Source organism: Lipotes vexillifer, unplaced genomic scaffold, assembly GCF_000442215.2.
Source record: "Lipotes vexillifer unplaced genomic scaffold, Lipotes_vexillifer_v1.1 scaffold299, whole genome shotgun sequence".
Lineage (NCBI taxonomy): Eukaryota > Metazoa > Chordata > Mammalia > Artiodactyla > Lipotidae > Lipotes > Lipotes vexillifer.
This window is the reverse complement of record NW_006784347.1, coordinates 3433060-3455516: the sequence shown is the minus strand read 5'-3', so window position 1 is coordinate 3455516 and position 22457 is coordinate 3433060. Positions and strand designations below refer to the sequence as shown.

Here is a 22457-nt window from a genome sequence, read left to right as displayed (position 1 = left end):
TTTTGCGGGCCTCTCACTGCCGTGGCCTCTCCCATTGCAGAGCACAGGCTCCGGATGCACAGGCTAAGCGGCCATGGCTCACGGGCCCAGCTGCTCCGCGGCATGTGGGATCCTCCCGGACCAGGGCACGAACCCGTGTCCCCTGCATCGGCAGGCTGACTCTCAACCACTGCACCACCAGGGAAGCTCCTGAAGACTCTCTTGACTTCCTCTCTCTGCCAAGCATAGCTTCTTCCCCTTCTGACAGTTCACCCGAGACTCCTGAGTCATCTACCCCTACCTGACCTGGTTCCCTGACACCTTCTACTCCCTTTAATTCACAACCACCCTACCTGGTGCCCTTGCCACCTCCCCAACTCTCCCACCTCCATCTCTCAGCATGCCTCCCTTGAGGACTAGTCCAGTTCACACCCATAGTGGCATTCAGTACCAGCCCTCTGGAAGCAATAGGCTATTCCCCCTTTCGGAAGTCCTTAATGGAGAGGGCAGACTGACCACTGTGCATGTACCCTTATCTTCCTCTGATCTATGTAACTGGAAGGATCAATCCAAGGGTTTGAAAGAAGATACAAAGGGGGTCCTTAACTTAGTCTGGGGAATATTCCACACTCCTTTCCCCACTTGGGTGGATGTCCAAACCCTCCTGAACATCGTATTCTCTGTGGAAGAAAAGACACTGATTATAACTAACGCAACTGAAGAAGCTGATAAGACCAAGCAAGATATTGCAGGACAAGCTCTATACCAGCCTTGAATCCAGGCCATTCCCTACATGGACCCTGGGCGGGACCAGTAAGTGGAAAATGGTCAGCAGCACCTCACACATTTCAGGGATTTGATTCTTAAGAGCATTCAGTTGGCTGGGAAGAAACCCTTAAATTGGAGTAGGGTTCAGGGAGTCATCCAGGGACTGAAGGAAACCCCCTTAGCTTTCCTGGAATGCCTAAGGGAGTGCCTTTGTGGGTACACGAAGGTGAACCTGGAGTCAGTGGAAGGGTAGGCCATTCTTAAGTTCCATTTCACTTCCCAGAGCGCCCCAGACATTAGGAGAAAATTACAGAAGTCGGAGATAGGGCGCACTACACCTTCTTCCTGGGGTGGAGTCAGCATTTCGGGTGTTCAACAACCAGGATCTGGAGGCAGATGCCAAGGAAGATAGACCAGCGGAACCAACTGCCAGTATTCTGGCTTCAGTAATTCAGGGTCAGTCAACGTCCCGGTGATGATGGGGCCTCCCCCAAAGGGACCCTGTGACATCAATGAGTCACCCCAGGTTTTGAAGACCACTCCCACAGTGGAGAGAAGGGCTCAAAGCCAGTCTGTTTGCATACTGCAGGGAGGAGGGCCACGGGGAGGGGGATGCCCCAAACATCTCAGAAGGAAGCTAAAGGGACCACTGTGTCCAAGCTCATCCTTGCTGGTCTCAAACATGAAAGAAGAAGAGGACTGAAGGGGCCCAGGGGCTCCTTGGAGAAGCCTTGGCTGACCCTGACTGTGGGGGTAAAACACACTTTCTAGTTCACTTTCTGGTCGACACAGGGGCCATCTACTCAGTCTTGAACACCCGACAAGGCAGAATGACCAAGGATAAATGTAAGATAATGGGAGTGGAAGGGAAACCACAGGAACATAATTTTATAGAGCCCCTTGAGTGCGATTTGAAAGGGAGAATGTTATCTCACTCTTATATGTACCAGAATGCCCAATTCCCCTAATAGGAAAAGACTTACTATACAAATTGGGAGCTACAATTTATCTCTGAGACAAAAACCTTACCACTGAAAAGCCCAGAATACCCAAGGTGGATGATTAACAGTCATGGGCAGCTGTTCCTCTCATCAGCCACCGCACTGCAGGCCATCCTGGAAGCTCACCAGAGGACACATTATGGGCAGGAGGCCCTATATCAGTGGCTCATCAGGGACTTCCCTGGTGGTCCACTGGCTAAGACTCTGTGCTCCCAGTGCAGGGGGCCTGGGTTCGATCCCTGTCAAGGAACTAGATCCCACATGCTGCAACTAAGAGTTCTCATGCTGCAAGTAAAGATCCTGCACGTTGCAAAGAAGAGTCCACGTGCCGCAACTAAGACCCAGCACAGCCAAATATATATATTTTTTAATGGCTCATCAAATCCATGACTCCCCCCAACTTCCGTAGTCTCCTTAAACAGGTGGTTGAAGCTTGCCCTATCTGCCTCCAGGATAAGCCCACCACAAACCCCCAACCAAGGTCAAGGGAGTGACCCCCACCCAGCATAGAGGCACATATCCAGGTCAAGACTGGCAACCTGATTTTACAGTAATGCCCTGGACACAAGGAAATTTTAGATACTTGCTGGTTTTGACTGACACCTTCTCCAGCTGGATGGAAGCATTCCCCACCCAAACCGAGATTGTCTGGGAGGTCTCTAAGGCCCTGTTCAAGGAAATAATCCCTCAGTTTGGGCTCCCTAAATCCATCCAGAATGACAGTGGGCCTGCCTTTGTTTCCCAAATGACTAAGGGAGTCGCTAGAGCTCTAGGAATTAAATGGGGTTTACACTCCACTTGGAGATGACAATCCTTAAGAAAAGCAGAATAGGGCTTCCCTGGTGGCGCAGTGGTTGAGAGTCTGCCTGCTAATGCAAGGGACAGGGGTTCGAGCCCTGGTCTGGGAGGGTCCCACATGCCGCAGAGCGGCTGGGCCCGTGGGCCACAGCTACTGAGCCTGCGCGTCTGGAGCCTGTGCCCTGCAACAGGTGAGGCCGCGATAGTGAGAGGCCTGCGCACCGTGATGAAGAGTGGCCTCCGCTTGCCACAACTTGGGAGGGCCCTCACACAGAGATGAAGACCCAAGACAGCAAAAATTAATTAATTAATTAATAAACTCCTACCCCAGCATCTTAAAAAAAAAAAAGAAAGAAAAGCAGAATAAATCAAACCCTCAAAAGAAACTTAGCCAAACCATGTCAAGACAGTCATCAACCCTGGATCTCCCTTCTCCCCATAGCACTTTTGTTGTTGTTGTTGTTGTTTGTTTGTTTTTGCAGTACGCGGGCCTCTCACTGTTGTGGCCTCTCCCGTTGCAGAGCACAGGCTCCAGACTCGCAGGCTTAGCGGCCATGGCTCACGGGCCCAGCCGCTCCGCGGCATGTGGGATCTTCCCGGACCGGGGCACGAACCCGTGTCCCCTGCATCGGCAGGTGGACTCTCAACCACTGCGCCACCAGGGAAGCCCCCCATAGCACTTCTGAGACTGCGAATAGCCCCTAAAGGAAAGCTCAGGTTAAGTCCATATGAGCCCATGTACAGGAGGCCCATTCCTGAAGCACCCAGCTCCAAGACCAATCTTAAGGATATGGACTGGCAGAAATATACCTTACAGACAGGGGAAATAATCAAAGCTTTACATGCCTATGGGAATCCGGAACTGCCTTCCCCTTCAGACAGGGTTTTACATCCTTTCTCCCCTGAAAATTGATTTATTTGAAAACCTGGAGGGCTGGAAATCCACAAGACCAGGTAGACCCCAAGTGGACAGGACCTTACCTAGTAATCTGGACTACTTATTGTGCTTTACAGTTACAGGGCATAACTCCATGGGCCCACCATACCAGAGTGAAACAGCACCTACACCTAAGGAAGAAGTTACTGAGCCATCCACTCAAAGCGCCTATGAACCTGTCACAGACCTTAAGTTACTTTTCAAAAGGACTAACTTACCAATAGATAAGTAGTGTGGTGGGCAGGCTTAGTAGTAGTTGGCCTTGTCATTGCTATTGCCTTACTTGGCTTCTGCTGTTCTGCCAAACTCCCTCCCTCTGGCAGACATCTCCTCTGTCCATGCTGGATATCAGGGATATTAACGTTGGAAGCAGGATGAGTAGCCATTATTGTCTATTCTTTCTTATCTTCTCTGCTCTCTTACAACTGTCCACATGGAATGGGAACTCAGTGCAATAGTAAATTTCTCACGGATTATAGCCCGTGGACAAAGTCTATCACAGTGCTGGTCTGTCACCCCCATCCACAAAGTGATGCCTATGGATTAAAGGTATTACATTTTACCCCTAAGAATGACAGCCTCACTCTCACCTTGGCTAATGAGTCTTCCAAAACTTCCCCACTTGAAGTTCATATCCCATCCATAATGCAGCTTCCCTGCTTGGACCTCAGCCCTTGCATTAACATCTCTAACAAATACAAAGCCCTCACTCTAAAGTGCCATCACTCTAACCAGTCTCTGTCTCGCTGCTACTGCCCCTGTCAGCAGCCCTTACCAAAGGGAGGGACTTGCAATAACACCGGGAGGTGCTCTGGACTCTGATCACTGCTTCTTCCGTTACCCCACAACTTAAGTGCCCCAGGACTGACTCCTATGGAAATCTCACCCATTGGTGCCCTCTGCACTGACTCAATGAATACACACAGGGACCAAATGGGAGATGTACTTACTGGGGAGGGAAGACACCAGTTGTCTGGGGTTTAGTAAGTGGCTCTCCTGAGGTCTGGGGAAAAGCCACTAGTCCAGAATCCCCCAGTGACCCCTGCTATGCAGGTGGGCTTCTCTCCCCACACTGCAAGGGCAGCCCCTCTTGGGCTAGCCACTTACAGAGGTGGTTCAACTCCTCAGAGGTGCACCAGGCATGCACACCCCCTGGGTACCTGTTCCTTTGTGGCCCGAGAGTAAACCAACTGCCGCATCAGAACAACCCCAACGCCTTCCCTTTTCCAGGGTGGGCTCTAGCCTGCCCTTGCTTAGATAATGCCCAATTTGTGCACAATGCATGCTAGGCCAACTAAGTTCGAGGAACCTAGGTATAATCATTCATAATATCACCCAGCCCCAAGATACAAGGGCAATAGAACTCACTCTGGCAGAAGTAGGGATTGCTCTTGGACTGGCGGCCTGCTGAGGAGGTTTCGCATACCATGAAATCACGCTACAAAATCTCACGTGGGCCTGTGAGGACTTGTCTAAAAATACAGGGGATGCCTTACAAGGGCTCTGTACTTCTCTGGACTCACTAGCAAATGTTGTTCTTGACAATAGGCAAGCCCTTGACGATCTCCTGGCTGAGCAAGGGGAGTCTGTGCAGTTATGAATGAAACCTGCTGCATGTATGTCAATAACTCTGGTCAGATTGAGGTCAACATAAAAGAGATATATGAGTAAGCTCAATGGTAACATAGATAAAACACACAAAGTCCAGATCCAAGCTCCATCTGGAATATGGTCAAACAGAGCCTCCCCACCTTAACCTGGTTTCCTCCATTTCCTGGCCCACTAACTGCTATTATCCTCCTGTTCATCTTCGGGCCTTGCCATCTTCCTTAACTGCCTTGTCAACTTCGTTAGCAAATGGCTTGAAGCCAGCAAACTTCAGATGACACAAACACAAGGGTACAAGCAACTGGGACTACAGCCTGGTGACCACCAGACATATTTTAGGCAACACAGGGAACAGTTCTGCTCCTCTAATCCAGGGTAAAACTATGCCCACGTTCAGCAGGAAGCACCTTCAGAAGGCAGAGCATTGCCCTTCAGCGCCCCTCAGAATGAGGAGCAGTAACAGAAAAGGGGGGATTTTGTTGCCAGAGCTGTGCCGGTTCTTCACTCAAAACCCACCAACCCCCGCTTGAACAGGAATTAACATGTATCTTTAAGTCACAGGGTCCGGAGCCAGAAGAAGGAAGCTATAGGAAGAGATAAACACCAGATAGAACGAGCTGGAACAAAGGTGGCAACGAATCTGACCTCCAACAGACCCTCAGTCTCATTCTGCTGAGTTTACTACATTGGCTACTAGATGACACACCTACTGGTGGCCCTGACTGGAAGATACGGACCAAGAAAGGATAAAGAGGGTGTGGCTCCCCTTTCCAGGGAAGTGCTGCCCCTTCCCTAGACTAATGCATGTGCCTCCCCATCATTAGCCTCGCTCCTCCTGCCTTTGTCTTTACTCTTTAAAATCAAATCCCTCTCACCACATGGGCAAGATGATCTGTGAACTAAGCTCCCAATTCTCCATTCTTTGGCCACAGGATAAAACTTGAGCTGCGTCAATCTCAGCTTCAGTTTCGTTCTTTGGCTATACAAACCGGAACTAGCATCTATTCTATACTTTCTTTTAATTCTTGTCCTTATACCAATAACAAGCGTTATTGAAAACAGTCTCCTAAAAAGAAGACTCTTTGGGGAGTTCCCTGGTGGCCTAGTGGTTAGGAGTCCCAGCTTTCACTGCCGTCGCCCCAGGTTCAATCCCTGGTCAGGGAGCTGAGATCCCACAAGCCACATGGTGCAGCCAAAAGAAAAAAAAGACTCTTTGCAGTCTATTTATTATCCTGGTTTTGTAAATCAGAGAAGGAGAGGGAATTCCCTGGCAGTCCAGTGGTTAGGACTCAGTGCTTTCACTGCTGGGGCCCAGGTTCAATCCCTGGTTGGGGAACTAAGATCCTGCAAGTCGTGCAGTGTGGGAAAGAGGAAAGGAAGGAAGGAAGAAAGAAAGTTTTTTGTTTTGTTTTTTTTTAGAAACAAAGTTTTTAAAAATAAAATACAATAAGGAAGGAAGGAATTGAATCCTTGTCAACTGGTGTCAAGCCAATATCACAACCATTATGTCTTTCTCAATAAGTGAAATACCATTAAAATAAATTACATAATGTAAAAGTTAAGTCATAGGCCAAAGTCTGTATAACACTATGGCATATCCATTTCATCTAGGCTCTCAGGATGCAACATCACCTATTATGGAAGAACTTTTACATCTTCATGATCACACATTAATAATCAGTTTTTGGATAAGTTCTCTAGTCCTCTATATTATTTTACTAATATTGACAACTAAACTGACTCATACACGTACACTAGATGCACAAGTAGAGATAACCATTTACCAGCCACCATTCTAATCTTAACTGCCTTATCATCATTACGAATCCTTTACGTGATACATGAAATCAATAACTCTTCCCTAACATGAAATCTACAAGTCATGAATGATACTGAAGCTACAAATACACAGATGATGAAGGTTTAAATTTAGACTCCTCAGGACTTCCCTGGTGGCGCAGTGGTTAAAAATCCACCTGTCAATTCAGGGGATGCGGATTTGATCCCTGGTCTGGGAAGATCCCACAAGCTGCAAAGCAGCTAAGCCTGTGCACCACAACTACTGAGCCCACGTGCTGCAACTACTGAAGCCCCCATGCCTAGAGCCCATGCTCTGCAACGAGAAGCCACCGCAATGAGAGGCCTGTGCACCGCAACAAAGAGTAGCTCCCGCTCTCCACAACTAGAGAAAGCCCGTGCACAGCAACAAAGACCCAACGTAGCCATAAAAATAAAATTTTAAAAAGTTAGGGCTTCCCTGGTGGCGCAGTGGTTGAGAGTCCGCTTGCCCATGCAGGGGACGCGGGTTCGTGCCCTGGTCCAGGAGGATCCCACATGCCGCGGAGCAGCTGGACCCGTGAGCCATGGCCGCTGGGCCTGCGCGTCTGGAGCCTGTGCTCCGTGGCGGGGGAGGCCACAGCAGTGAGAGGCCCATGTATGGCAAAAAAAAAAAAAAAAAAAAAAAAAAAAAAAAAAAAAATTAAAAAAAAATTTTTTGACTCCTCTATAATCCCCACATCAGATCTAAAACCAGAATTATGACTAAGAGAACTCAACTAAGAGTTAAGTCATCTCAACTGAGATGACTAAGAGATAGTCATCGAATATTAGTTTCATCTGAAAATGTTTTACACTCATGAGTTGTTCCTTCTTTAGGCCTACAAAGCTATCCCAGGATGCCTAAATTAAAGAATGCTAATATTGACAGAACCAGGCCTATGTTGTGAAAATTGATCAGTAGAAGTCATTTTCCTGCATTCAAAGACAGGACATAGGGAGATGGCTGAGGCTCGGGGTAAATCTGGAGCCTAAGGTGGACGCACTCTCTGAGCTCCAGAATAGGAACTGGGCCTCGGGGGTCCCAGACCACCCACTATTCCCTCCTGAGCGGGGTCTTGGGAACATCCCATGTCAGTGATGAGGCAGCCTGAGCACCTGTCACGACCTCGACGCTGTGTTCTGTGAGGGTCCCGTGCTCTTGGGATCACACCCCACACTCTGCGGGTCGGCCCTGCAGGGTCCCTCTTGCCGCAGGAGCAGAGACCACCTAACAAGCAGCCCCCTCCCCAACCAGCAGGAAGAGGGGAAGGGAGCAGGGGCACCAGAGGAATCTCACTCAGACACCAGCATCCTAGGGGCGCCAGCAGGGACAGGGGTGACACAGAAGGGCAGCCTGGGACCAGAAGGCACCATGGGCAGCTGGTCAGGTCCTGGCTCATCTGCACCCCCTGATGTGCTGTCCCTTGTACACCCGCTCCCGAAACGCAGGTTCTTCAGATGCAAACAGGCAGAGCTTCAGACTGAAAGTCAGCTCTTCCAAACTGACCTTTTCACAGCAAACTGCAGGATTGCACTCAAACAGGTACCTTGGAGTCGACAACTCATGGACCAAAGTGGATGTCAGTGCCAGGGCTGTGGGAGGGGGTGCGGAGTGAGACTTCCGTGGTTATGGGATTTTGGTTTTACAAGATGAAAAGTTCTAGGGATGGTATGATGGCCCCACGACAAGGTGAATGTACCTGATGCCTCGGAAACGTGCCCTTAAAATGGTGACGATGGTAAAGGGTATGTGATGTGTGTTTTATTTTTTCCTGATTCTTGACTTTTAAAAGTTCTTTGTATATTTTTAAAATTAATTTATTAATTAATTAGGTTGCACTGGGTCTTAGTTGTGGCAGGCGGGCTCCTTAGTTGCAGCATGCTTGTGGGATCTAGTTCCCTGACCAGGGATCAAATCCGGGCCCCCTGCATTGGGAGTGCGGAGTCTCAACCACTGTGCCACCACAGGGAAGTCCCTGATGCGTGTTTTAGTTCACTTAAAAATAAAATAAAATTTTTAAATGATGTCTTGTTAATTGAGATTCCAATTCAACTCCCCTTTACCACAAATGTGCGAGGCCCAAGCACCATCCCCCACCTCGGGGGCCCTCACGGTACCCTCCCATGACACGGGACAGACCATTCTTAGGGGGGCTCATCTGTGCTACCTGAGCTCTGTCCAGGGGAACCCAGACAGTGTGACCCCCATGGATTAGATATGCTATATGATATGCTGTGATATTAATATGATACCACCAAGGGTTACTGATCACTCAGCAGAACACAGAGCAGCAACCGGCTCACAGGTGCCTGTCCTCATATGAACATGACAAGATTAAGAGAAGAAAAGGGACCACAGGTTAATCAGGGCAACAGCCTCAATTCAGATGTTGGAAAGCTCAGAGGGGACAAGACACACTGCAGGCAAAGAGCAGATACGGCGTCTCCCCTCCACGTGACCCTGACCCGTGTAGATGGGGTGAGACCCACACAATCCCCAGACCCTCACCTGGGGTCACACATCCACACTCACCAGGGTGACCCCACCATCCAAGACCCCACACCTGGGGTCACACATCCACACACGAGAGTGACCCCACCTCCCCAGACCCCACACCCAGGGTCACACATCCACCTCGGTCAGGACACCATGGCTGTGCTGGGTGGACCCCCAATGTGTGAACAAGCCGGGTCCCCAGGACCTCCTAGGACTGTAGAAAGAAGTGTACGGTCCGTCTCCTCTCCCGACACTTGTCCCAAGAAGTCAGTCCCCTCCTGTTTTAACTTTGGTCCTGTGCTATTTTAATTGTTTTTAAAACTTTCATGCTGGGCTTCCCTGGTGGCGCAGTGGTTGAGAGTCCACCTGCCGATGCAGGGGACACGGGTTCAGGCCCCGGTCCGGGAGGATCCCACATGCCGCGGAGCGGCTGGGCCCGTGAGCCATGGCCGCTGAGCCTGCGCTTCTGGAGCCTGTGCTCCGCAACGGGAGAGGCCACAACAGTGAGAGGCACGCGTACCACACACACACAAAAAAAGTTAACGGTAAATGATTTTTGATTCATAGGACTTTCTGAAGTTACTCCACAAATATTATAAGACATGAGAAATTAATGTAGGTATTACATGTGTCCTTTGACGGATGAATGGAGAAGCAAAACACGGTCCATCCATTCCATGGAATGTTATTCAGCCTAAAAAGGAAGGCAGTTCTGACACAGGCTACAGCGTGGATGAACCTTGACAGCATTATTCTCAGTGACATAAGCCAGACACAAAAGAACAAATAATGTTTGATCCACTCACACAAGGTCCCTAGAGCAGTCAGATCCATAGAGACAGAAAGTAGGATGGTGGGTGCCAGGGGCTGAGGGAGGGGGAAGGGGGAATCAGTGTTTAATGGGGACAGTCAGTTTTGCAAGACGAAAAAGTTCTGGAGGTAGATGGCAGTCGTCGTTGCACAGCAGTATGAATTACTTCCCTGAAATGTGCATTTAAAAGTGGTTACGATGGTAAATTTTATGTTATGTGCATTTGACCACAATTTTTAAAACTTAAAAAAATTAAAAAACAGGGCTTCCCTGGTGGCGCAGTGGTTGGGAATCCGCCTGCCAATGCAGGGGACACAGGTTCGAGCCCTGGTCCGGGAAGATCCCACATGCTGTGGAGCAACTAAGCCCATGCGCCACGGCTACTGAAGCCTGCACTCTAGAGCCTGCGAGCCACAACAACTGAGCCCACGTGCCACAACTACTGAGCCCACGTGCCACAACTACTGAAGCCCGCGTGCCAAAAGCCTGTGCTCCGCAACAAGAGAGGCCACTGCAATGAGAAGCCCACGTAATGCAAAGCGAAGAGTAGCCCCCGCTCGCCGCAACTAGAGAGAGCCCGGGCACAGCAACGAAGACCCAACGCAGCCAAAAATAAATAAATAAAATTTATATTAAAAAAAAACAGTAAATAGTCCATGAATGCAACAAGATGCACACTTTACTAATAACCCAGGGAATTAAAACCATAAGAAAAAATTATGCGTAGACCTACCAGACTGGCAGACATTAAAAACACGGTATCAAATATCAGCAGGATGTGGAGCAATGGAAAGCCTGGTACATGCAACCAGTGGTGGGCATGCAACCACTGCTAAAACAATCTGGCCTCAGCGAAGTCCCTACACACAGACCCACACTGCTGCTCCCAGTTAAACACAAACCCATGAGCACTGCACCAGGACACACTGTCATGGGCTCTGCAACCACAGGAGCCAAACCCAGAACCAACCTGAAGGACATCACAAGCAGATGTAGAAATGAACTATGCACACTCCTACGAAGCATGCTCGTGTTCACCACAGTTTTCCAGCTGCATTCCCGTAACTTACTCCCCTCAAAAGAAACCCAAGACCCTTTGCTTTGTACAGCCCCAGATGGGTGGCAAGCCGGAGTTCTAATCACTCTTGGGGTGACCATCAGTGGGTGCCCCCCTGCATATGTGCGACATCATGAATGCGTCTGTGAACTAACATGATCCTAATGAACTTGTGTATGCCTTTCTCTTGTTGATCTGTCCTTGGCCCGTCTTGTGTATGGGGCCCCCACCAGACAACCCAAGATGGGCAGAGAAAAAGATGTTCTCTCCTCCCCTGATATGTGGTCACCCCAGAAACCTGGTCAGCCCAGGTACCTGGTCACCCTGGATATCTGATTGGTTCCTCATCCTCCACCCCGCCCCCCCCAGGTGATGTCTGATTGCAAGGATCCCGGTAGATCAGTTTAGCCAGAATCCCCGCTGACCCCCAATGTATACTCTTAGCAAGAGTCCATCTCTGCCCCCTCATTCTGCTTGTTGGCTGTAAACCCCCTTGCCCACGCTGAATTCAGAATGGAGCCTGGTTCTATACAGAGGCTTCTCCCCCATTGCAGTAGCTCCTGAATAAAATCTGTTCTTGCTGTCTTCATCACCATCTGGCTCTAGTTCTCTTTGAGAGAGGACACAGCAGGAAGAGAAGACAGCGGTCTACACACCAAAGAGGGAGCCGCAGGAGAAACCAACCCTGCCAACACCTTGAACTCAGAGCTCCAGCCTCTGGAACCCATGAGACAATAAATGTCTGTTGTTTAACCACCCAGTATGTGGTGTTTGTTACAGCAGCCCCAGGAAACAGACACCATCCTCTGAGAGAAGTGGTGAAGAGCTGGGTTTGCACCTGAGCTCCACCACCAGCAAGCCACCCTTGGACCAGTTACCCCCATCATCCATGCCTTGGTTTCTCATCTGTAAAACAGGATTGGTAATAGTGCCCATCTCAGAGGGCTGTAGGGTGGATTCTGTGAGCTAAAGTGCATGAGGTACTCAGAGCTGGGGCCCACAATAACCACGCAGCGTGTTGGCCGTCACCCCAACATTTTGGACCCTCTCCTCTGGTGAGGAAGTGTTCCCTCTAGTCAGGGGGAGGCCCACCCACCGGTACCATTTCCAGCTGTTAGAAACTCTTTGTTTACAGCTGTGGGGGATCAGAACTTGCCACCCCAAATATGCCACTTTGGCATGAGGGTTACTTTGAGTTGAGATGATTGAGAAGCAGCAAAAAGAAAAAGTCTGCCCTCCTCCATCTGCCCGATCCCTTTGTGAGGATGTCCCCCTCCCTTTCCTGTACCAGGAAGGGGAGAAAGAATCTTATCATCTGAGAAGGTAGTGGCTTCAGTCTGCATAACCTCACTAAATGAGCTCTGTCTTCCATGATTTTCCCCTATTTATTTACCTTCCCACAACTTCCTGTCCCTAGAAACTGAAACCCATTTTCCTTTGTCTCCTCAGTTCTCCAGAAACTTATCACCCTTTGTTAACAGGCACACAAGTCCTTAAGTCTGTGTTTTTGTGTCTCTGCTTCTTTTTTATGAAGGGCTCTGTAAACAGACATCATAAACCTTTTGCTCCTGTTAACCTGTTTGTCAGTTTAATTTGAAGATCCCAGGTACAGAACATAAGAGGGTAGAGGAAAAGTTTTTCATGTCCTACACATCAGGTACACCAAGAGCCAACCCCCCAATGTTCTTGTTCTGCCTCAGCAGCAACAGAGACCAACCCTCTACCCATCTATGAGACACTCAGCTAGCACCCCTGCCTACATCTTCTCTCACAGCCTGTCCCGAGGCTCTCTCAGCTCATGCCTTGTCTTATAAACGTCCCCCCCAGGTGTGAGCATGGGACCGCAGGCCACCTGGGGGGCATGTGACATTCAGGCAGCAAGTGTCCAGGTGGCTGGAGCTGGACTCTGCCACGCAGCACACACGGGAGTGATTCCATCCCTGTGCCATCAGCTGCGATGGCCCGCCCATCCCCCACGCAGATTTCTGAAATGCTTGTGGATCAGGGCCAGGGCTCAGATCCCAAAACGCCACCCTCAGGACTCTGCAGTGTGGGATGGCTGCATCCTAGGGACCCTAAGTAGGAGTGTGGTCAGCCCCGATGCAGGGACACACACCTCTGCTGTCCTTATTAGGAGAACAGGGGCAGGTCTGCACCCCTCTAGACCACCCACCCCACTGGGGCCCCTTCACAGCCAACTGGAGTATTGACTGGCATCTGTGTCCTTCTGTATCCTGAGTTGGGCCAGGTCTCAGTGATCCCAGACGCAGGGGCTCAGGTAACTCCAGGGATCTCATGGGGATTCCCCATTTGCTTTTAAGGGCAAACCACTTGGTTTCAAATGAAGGTAACCAGAGCTCACCAACCCAAAATGTGCCCACTTGACGTAAGCATTAGTCTGAGGGGAAGGCCACTGAGAACCACGAGACTCAGGAAACGCTCTAAGAACAGGGCACAAGCATTCTGTATGTAGTAAAGGAAATTCACATTGATAAAGAAAATGCTCGGGATTCCCTGGTGGCACAGTGGTTGAGAATCTGCCTGCCAACGCAGGGGACTCGGGTTCGAGCCCTGGTCCGAGAAGATCCCACATGCCACGGAGCAACTAAGCCTGTGAGCCACAACTACTGGGCCCGCGCACCACAACTACTGAAGCCTGTGCACCTAGAGCCTGTGCTCCACAACAAGAGAAGCCACCGCAATGAGAAGCCCACACACCACAACGAAGAGTAGCCCCCACTCGCCGCAACTAGAGAAAGCCCATGCACAGCAACAAAGACCCAACGCAGCCAAAAATAAAGAAAGAAAGAAATGAAAAATAAAATGCCCATTTGTAGGGCCCTCTCCATCTCCCATACCTAGACGAGGAGGCCGCTTAACAACTCTCATCAATAAAAAAGTCACCAACTTGAATCTGCATCCTCACTAAACACCCTTGTTCACTGTGCTTTCCTGGCCACCTTCCCATTAAATACTCCCCCCGAACCCCTTCCTTTTGTCCAGCCCATGATAGTATTTAACTCCCCAGTTCTCACTGCCTCCTTGAGTAACACTGCTTTATAAACTCCCACACCTACATACGTCATTCAAAATTTTTTTTTCTCTTGTTAGTCTGTCTTTTCTCATTTTAACTGCTGGGTTCCAGATCCTGGACCTGGAAGGGGAGAGGGCACCGGAGATGGCTGCCATCCATTGTGAAAGCCATATTGGCATCTTCAGGAATGGCGTGAGCCATTGGTAAACACAGCTACTGTTAGAAGTTAACTTACAACCTTACACTGCATAAACTATATTCACAATAAAGGCAGCAAATTCTCAAAACTCACCACTACTACTGTAGACCTCACTGGTTATCGTACTGCATGTACCACCGTCCCTGCTTGTTCTTATCCCCTCCCACCCATAGTGTGTGTGGTGGAAACGCTCTCTGGGGTTCTTCCTGACTCCAAGTTCAGGAACGTCACGTTGGAAACCTGAAACTGGCCACTGTGGAAATACTTGGGAACATCTACACCACAGAAATGGCAAATGCCACAACCCAGCCTTGGTTGATTGTTTTGTTGATGGTCTAGACTTAGAAAGTGATGGGGAAAGTGTGACTCGTGCAGACCAGGTGCACAGGTATGCATCTACGGTGCCGCACTGTAAAGACAGAGAGAACACTCTTCTGCATCTGAAACCCAGGATGCAATTCAGCAGAGGCTGCTGACGTCAAGGAGGAAGGAGTGAAGCTCTACACACGTGGAGTTCGTAGTCTTACTCCTTAATTACAAGAAAATACCAGGCAATGTCAGAACCGCTCCGTGTATCGACTAGGGGACCATGGGTGATGGGGAAACAGGAGCCAGGCAACCATCCACAGAAGCATCCCATGAGGCCCTGGGCTCTCTGAAATCTATACCAGAGTCCTGTCCACTAGTATTTTTTGTGAACTGTGTGTTACGCATCCTGTATATCAGTTTAGCTAATAAACGTATGTGCCCATACATGCACCTTTTTGGGGAAGACCATTGATAATAGAGGATTGTGTGTTACCTGTTATTACATATCAGCATATTATCATCTCTGTTATCTGTGTACCACTCTCCTTCACATCACCTTATTTCGTAAACTGCACACGCACGCTGCCTCTTCTTTCCTTGGAGAGCAGGGTCCTGAACATTGGCCAGCACACTCCTGCCCCCGACCCTGTCACCAGCCCCTGGCAGAACCCAGACCCTCAAACATCGGCTGGACTCACACCCCAAACCCAGGTGTCCAGGGGTTTGGACTTTCCAGACTTTTACCTCGATTTCACAACTTGCCAAACTGGATAAACACGGCCACTTTGCACACTCAGATGTCAGCGAGGGCAGTGGGCAGAGCTCCTGTGAGACGGAGGAAGAGGAACACAGTGTGTCCGACCAGCAGATCCACAGTTACGACCATGGTGAAGCTGGGCACCCTCACGTGAGAACAAGGCAAGGTTGCTGCTGCTCCAGGATGTCTGTGTCCGGGCACCGTCACCACAGGAGAAAGGGTCACCCCAACAGACCTCAGCCTCACTCATGCCTGAGTAAAGGAAGGAATAAAGGAAGGAAGGAAGGAAAGAATGGGTGGTGACCCAGCAGGGTGTCCACAGGGACCCAAGCCCCTCCCCCAGAGAAATTCCAGAGTCCCTCCCAACAGGGAGCTTGCCTGACACCTGCATTGCAGGCCCTCCACACACTCCTTGACCCCCAATCACAGGTTTGTTGAGTGAATGAACAAACGTCACCCCCACGTACAGTCACTAGAGCCCCTACGTTTTAAGACTGCCCCTGCACCTTAGAGTCTCACAGACATTTCTATCTACAGGGTCCAGTGTTCCTCCAGGAGAATCCAGCTAAAATGTGAACTTGAAAGTGGAAAGATCACCCTTTCCCTGTACCTGTCTTGTACCTCCCTTAGGCCTGCCCACCTGCTCGGCATCCTCAGGTGCATACACCTGATTGATTTGCCTGTGACTAATATTAGCGGCAGCTGTTCCAGAAGGGGGAGGCGGTGGTGACTGTTCTATCACTAGCACATTGCTTTGCAATTTTAATCCTCGACTGAGTGAAATAATTCCTGGGGCCTCATCTACCTTGAGACAGAACAGAAAACATCCATCCACAGTGCAGACAGATTTGCAAAGTAGGCAGGAGAACTCGGTTTCTACACAGCCCACCTGGGACTCACACTGGGCAGCATAAGAGCAAATCTAAATTCAAACCTCCGGGCTTAATTCTCGGAGAATAAAGGACGACTTCCCCCTTTCCTTTCCTTAGGACATTTATTTTAGAAAATATGGGAATTCCTGCTCTGTCTCTTTGAAGTGTGTGGACATCTTTTAAAGACGGACATGCCTCTGACACCCTCACATCTCAGAATGTTTCCAGAACTGGGCGTGTCTCAGAAATGTAATGGAGGAAAAAACCCTGACTCCCGGCTCCAGGAAGGAGAACCTGATTCCAGCGGGGCCTGGCTCCAAACACAAACTCACCTCCATCATGAAGAAATCAGGGATTGTTTTATCTGGGAACATGGATGGAGCAGGTGGTCCCCGCTCAGCTGCACAGAGGGTAAGACTCTTCCTTCTCTGCAGCCTCTCAGCGGGTCTGCCCCTGATGCCACCTGTGAGGCGCACCCCACTGTGCTTTCATGCTGGTTCCAGAATAAACAGGGTCTTCTCTCCTATGTTTGTGGAATGTCCTCTCCCTCCTGGCACAGGTCAGGGTCTGAGTGACCCTCCCCCACTCCTGTCACAGCCTAGGATCTGAGTGTCCCCTTCCTCCTGTCACAGCCCATTGCCTTTCGACAATGTTGAAGCGGACCTGAAGGTCCAGAAATCCCCTCACCCTCTCTGTCCGGGAAACAGCTTTCCGCAAAGACCCTTCCCCACAAAGGCTCAGCTGAGACTCAGGATCCCCCCTTTCCTGACCAGCCACACAGACCCAGTCCCTCCCTGGGCTCATCAGCCAGGAACTGACCCACTCCTTCCGAGGGCCAGTCAGAACAAGGGCTGGTTACACACACGATCCCATCCTCCCCGTCCCAGCCTGCAGCCAACCACTGTCCTCTGCCTGGCAGAAGCCCTTCTCAGAGCACCTCCTGAGTCGGGGTCTCTGATCCACATGCCATCAGGCTACCTTTCAAGCCAACCTCACACCCGGGCCTTTATAGCTGTGTTTGCACCCCTCCATGGAGAAACCTCCTTTGTCCCAACTATCCAGATGCTTGCAAACCTTGTTGGGAGTTATCCCTGTTGTCATAGTCCCTGCTCGACAGCAACAGTCCTTCTCTAGTTTTATATTCCCCTCTACAGTAATAATCCTCCTCTATTGTTATATCCCACCTCTATGGTAACAACCCCTCCCCAGAGAGTAATAATCCTCCTCTATTGTCACAGTCCCCCCTCTACAGTAACAGTCCCCCCTCTAGAGTAATAGTCTTCCTCTACTGTAATAGTCCCCCTCTATTGCCATAGTCCCCCCTCTACACTAGTAGCTCCACTCTAGTGTCACAGACCTCACTCTACGGTAATAGTCCCCTCTGTATTGTCATAGTCCCCCCTCTGCAGTAACAGTCCTCTATTGTAAAAGTCCTGCTTCTTTTGTAATAGTCCCCTCTGTACAGTAATAGTCCCCCCTCTACAGCAACAGACCTCCATCTATTGTAACAGTCTCACCTATACTACAATCGTCCCCTCTCAACAGGAATAGTTCTCCACTATTGTAATAGTCCCCACTCTGGTAAAAGTCCACTCTCTACAGAAACAGTTTTGCCTCTACTGTAATAGTCCCCCTCTACAGAATGGTCCCCCTCTATTTAATAGTTCCCTTTATTATAAGTTCCCCCTCTATTGTCACAGTCCCTCTATTGTAACAGCTCCCCACATTATCATAGTCCCCCCATTGTAAGATTCCCCCCTCTACAGTAAGAGTCCCCCCACACAGTAGTAGTCTCCCTTTATTGTAAGAGTCCCCTCTTCACAGTAATATCCCCCCACGTGGTCATAGCCCCCATTGATTGTCATATTCCCCCCTCTATCATATTAGTCACCTCTTTACAGTAATATTGCCCCTTGTACAGATATAGTCCTTCCTCTGCAGTAAGAGTCCCCCCTCTATTGGAATAGTCCCTCCCCCACTCTCACTCCCTTGTAATGGTCCCCCCTCCTCCTCACAATAATCCTTTTGAAATAAAAGTCTCCTTTCTAGCCCGGATTTGATTTTATTTCATAGGCCTCAAGGGACTGCAAGGGTGACATACAGCAAGACACTTATTGCAGGATCCAGGCGTGAGTGGTGTAGAGGCACCTGTGGATGTATGTCCCCCATCATGTAGGGCACCTGTTGGTATGCCTGTGTCACCATCGCGGGGGCACCTGTGTGTCTGTCACCATTGTGGGGACACCTGTGGGTGTGTGTCTGCATCCCCATCACAGAGAAGACCTCTCCCCAAACACAAGTCACATGACACTAAGCGTGTCCTGTCCACTCCTGTCCCCATGTCCCCAGGCCTCTCCCCATAACTCAGGTCACCTGACCACTGAGTCTCCTGTCCTGTCCTGTCCCACATCCCCCAGACCTCTGTTTCATCAGAATCTGGGTCACTTTGTAACAAGTCCCTCATCCTCCCATTTGCTCCCTCCTGAGGTCATGGGTTTGTCCATGGTGGGAGGAAAATCATCCCATCCCCGGGGACACCAGTCCTGCACTTGCCAGACACTCACCACCTCCCAGGTACACAGGTGTGGGTCACCCGTCCACTCCCTTGACTGCAGACCCCAGCTCTCTGGTTTCCAAATACAGATTCAGGTGTGCTCAGCACTAGTGTAAACCCAGAACCGCCCAGGCAATCCCCACTCCCCAGCTGCAGCTCAACCTCCAGCCCTGGGCCAGTACCCCTGGGAGTAAGCTGGGTGCACCTGTGCACCCCGATGCCTTCCCCACCCAGCGCTTCCTCAGCTGTATCCACTCCATTCTTTGCCTTCTCAGTCATCATGGGACACAGATGAGCACCAGGAGAGGATTTCACAAAATGCAGCAGCTGCAAGATGAGTTAAGGTTCCAGCCCCAGTGACCCGCCTGGATGTTCTCAGGCGAAGGAACGCATGGACTTGCGCACAGCCGGCAAACCCGCCCGACGTTCCCGTCCTCCTCCTCACCCGGCCTCCCCGCGAACGCTCAGCGGGCTCCTCAAACGCTTGCCAGGCTCCCCAAATGCTCACGGGGCCTCCTGACCGCTCACCGGGGACCCCAACTGCTCACCAGTCTCCCCAAACGCTCAGCGGGCTCCCCAAATGCTCACCCACACCGACCTGCCCGATGGCCCTGTCCCCGCAGCATAAGGACAACAGGGCAGGAGACCTCAGCCAACAAGTTCTTCCCCAACCCCGACCTGACCTACCGACTCGGTTGGCGGCACAGGAGACGGTGGACTTTTCGCAGCCCCAGTGAGCCGCAGCCCCGGGGCTCCTGCAGGCTTAGCGGCTCTGACCCAGCAGGGCGCCCACCTGCCCACCCCACCCCAGCCCCGACTCCCCCGCCACCCCGGCGCTGGCAACAACGGAGCCGGCGAGTGGACGCCCCAGCCCTCCAGCCCCTCCTGCTGCCCCTCCAGCCCCGGCGTCCTAGGAAAGAAGGAGGAGCCGAGGCCTGAGGGGAGCGCGGACCACCCTCGACCCCCGCCCCATCTCGAGACTCTGAGTTCAGCCGTGCAGGATGTACCCACCGCGCGGTCCAGCAGCAGCTCCAGCCTCCTAGCTCCGTCTCTCACCGCGGGAGCCTCGGGCGCTTCCGCAAACGCTCTGGTCCGTGATTGGATGTGAAACACCCACTCCTGTGAGGGTGTGGGCGGGGCTGCCTCCCGCAGCTGACCTGTCCCAACCGCAGCGCGGGCAGCAACCTCCCAACTCCGGAGGGGACCCGCTGTGGGAACAGCAGTGCCCCCAGCTGGTGGCGGGGGCTTCTCCAGATCCTCACGCCAGACAGTATGGAGGGACCAAACTCTCACAAGGGACGTGAGGGCTTACTGAGTGTGACCATGCCATCCAATAGTCAGAGGGCGGCGTGTGAGGACGTCCTGGGTGTGACCTCGGGTCCAATGGAATGTTCCCAAGATTATAGTTGATTATGTTGGTATATTCAATTTAAGCTCAGCTACAAGTTGCTTGACCTGTGTTCAGGCCTCTGATGGCCATAGCTGACTTACAGCATCCCCCAGAATTAAAAAATACCAAATGCATGAAACCAGTTATGTATGAGCATAAGCTGATCCGATAGTCCCCAGATGTCTGATGTCTTATTTAGGGGAAAAGAGTGGGCAATTTTAGGTGAGATGGCCCAGAAGTAAGAAACAGATGCCAGATATCATTCATTTATAGAAATCCCCATGGTTCTTGGGGCCAGAAAAGGGGAGAGGCACGTTTGTGGACGAATTGATGGTTTATCAAAGTTTTCTGATTAAGCTCTCTGGTTATCGGTTATGATAAGCATGTTGACTGGAAATGTTTGGACAAACTGTGGTATGTACAATTAATAAACATATGTTGGGAATTCCCTGTCAGTCCAGGGGTTAGGACTCCGCGTTTTCACTGCTGAGGACCAGGGTTCAAGCCCTGGTTGGGGAAGTAAGATCCCGTAAGCCGCACAGCGCAGCAAAAAAGTAATAATAATAATTTTTAAAATAGGGGCTTCCCTGGTGGCACAGTGGTTAAGAATCTGCCTGCCAATGCAGGGGATACGGGTTCAACCGCTGGCCTGGGAAGATCCCACATGCCGTGGAGCAACTAAGCCCGTGTGCTACAACTACTGAGCCTGTGCTCTAGAGCCCGTGAGCCACAACTACTGAGCCTGGGTGCCACAACTACTGAAACCCACACGCCTAGAGCCTGTGCTCCACAAGAGAAGCCACCGCAATGAGAAGCCCGCTCACCGCAACAGAGTAACCCCTGCTCGCCGCAACTAGAGAAAGCCCGCTCACAGCAACAAAGACCCAACACAGCCAAAAATAAAAACAAATAAATAAATTTATTTTAAAATAAATATATAAAATTTAATGTAAATTAAAAAATAAACATACATCTTATATCAATCACTTCAATTACTTCAATTAGCTCTGTGAATATTCCATAGGGACTGGAATCTAATGTGGATTAAACTGTTTCATGTGTCCTGTAATATTGATAGGCTTATACACATGAGGTAGATAATTAATACATGATTACATGATCATGTATTATGATAAAGCATAGGTATTGTACTTATATATGTGGAAGGGCATGTAATGCACAAAGTACAGTATAATATCTGTTTTTCTAATGTCATTTTAAAATACTTACACAATACTTAAAGATAGTGTTAATGTCCCATAAGCAAATTGTTCAGGGAATAGTTTCAGTAGAATTTCAACTTTGGGAGCTGAAGGTGGAGCTGGAGCCTCTTCCTTGAGTCTTAGGGAGATATGTTGTTCTCCTTTTCTGATTTATAAAACCAGGGTAATAAACAGACTACAAAGAGTCTTCTTTTTAGGAGGTTATTTTCAATAATGCTTGTTATTGGTATAAGAACAAGAATTAAAAGAATTAATAGAGACTATAGAATAGATGCTAGTTTGGGTTTGTGCAGCCAAACAACGAAACTGAAGCTGAGATTGCTGCAGGCCAAGTTTTATTCTGTGGCCAAGGAATGGAGAATTGGGAACTTAGTTCACAGATCATCTTGCCCATGTGGTGAGAGGGATCTGATTTTAAAGAGTAAAGACAAAGGCAGGAGGAGCGAGGCTAATGATGGGGAGGCACATGCATTAGTCTAGGGAAGGGGCAGCACTTCCCTGGAAAGGGGAGCCACACCCTCTTTATCCTTTCTTGGTCCGTATCTTCCAGTCAGGGCCACCAGTAGGTGTGTCATCTAGTAGCCAATGTAGTAAACTCAGCAGAATGAGACTGAGGGTCTGTTGGAGGTCAGATTCGTTGCCACCTTTGTTCCAGCTCGTTCTATCTGGTGTTTATCTCTTCCTATAGCTTCCTTCTTCTGGCTCCGGACCCTGTGACTTAAAGATACATGTTAATTCCTGTTCAAGCGGGGGTTGGTGGGTTTTGAGTGAAGAACCGGCACAGCTCTGGCAACAAAATCCCCCCTTTTCTGTTACTGCTCCTCATTCTGAGGGGCGCTGAAGGG

General features: G+C 50.1%; 1 non-coding gene across 1 annotated transcript; it reads left to right on the top strand.

The window, feature by feature from the left end:
- The first annotated feature begins 6355 nt into the window (after positions 1 to 6355).
- On the top strand, positions 6356 to 6427 carry TRNAE-UUC (transfer RNA glutamic acid (anticodon UUC)). The gene has a single exon. It is a non-coding gene; the product is annotated as a tRNA-Glu (tRNA).
- The last annotated feature ends 16030 nt before the right edge of the window (positions 6428 to 22457 follow it).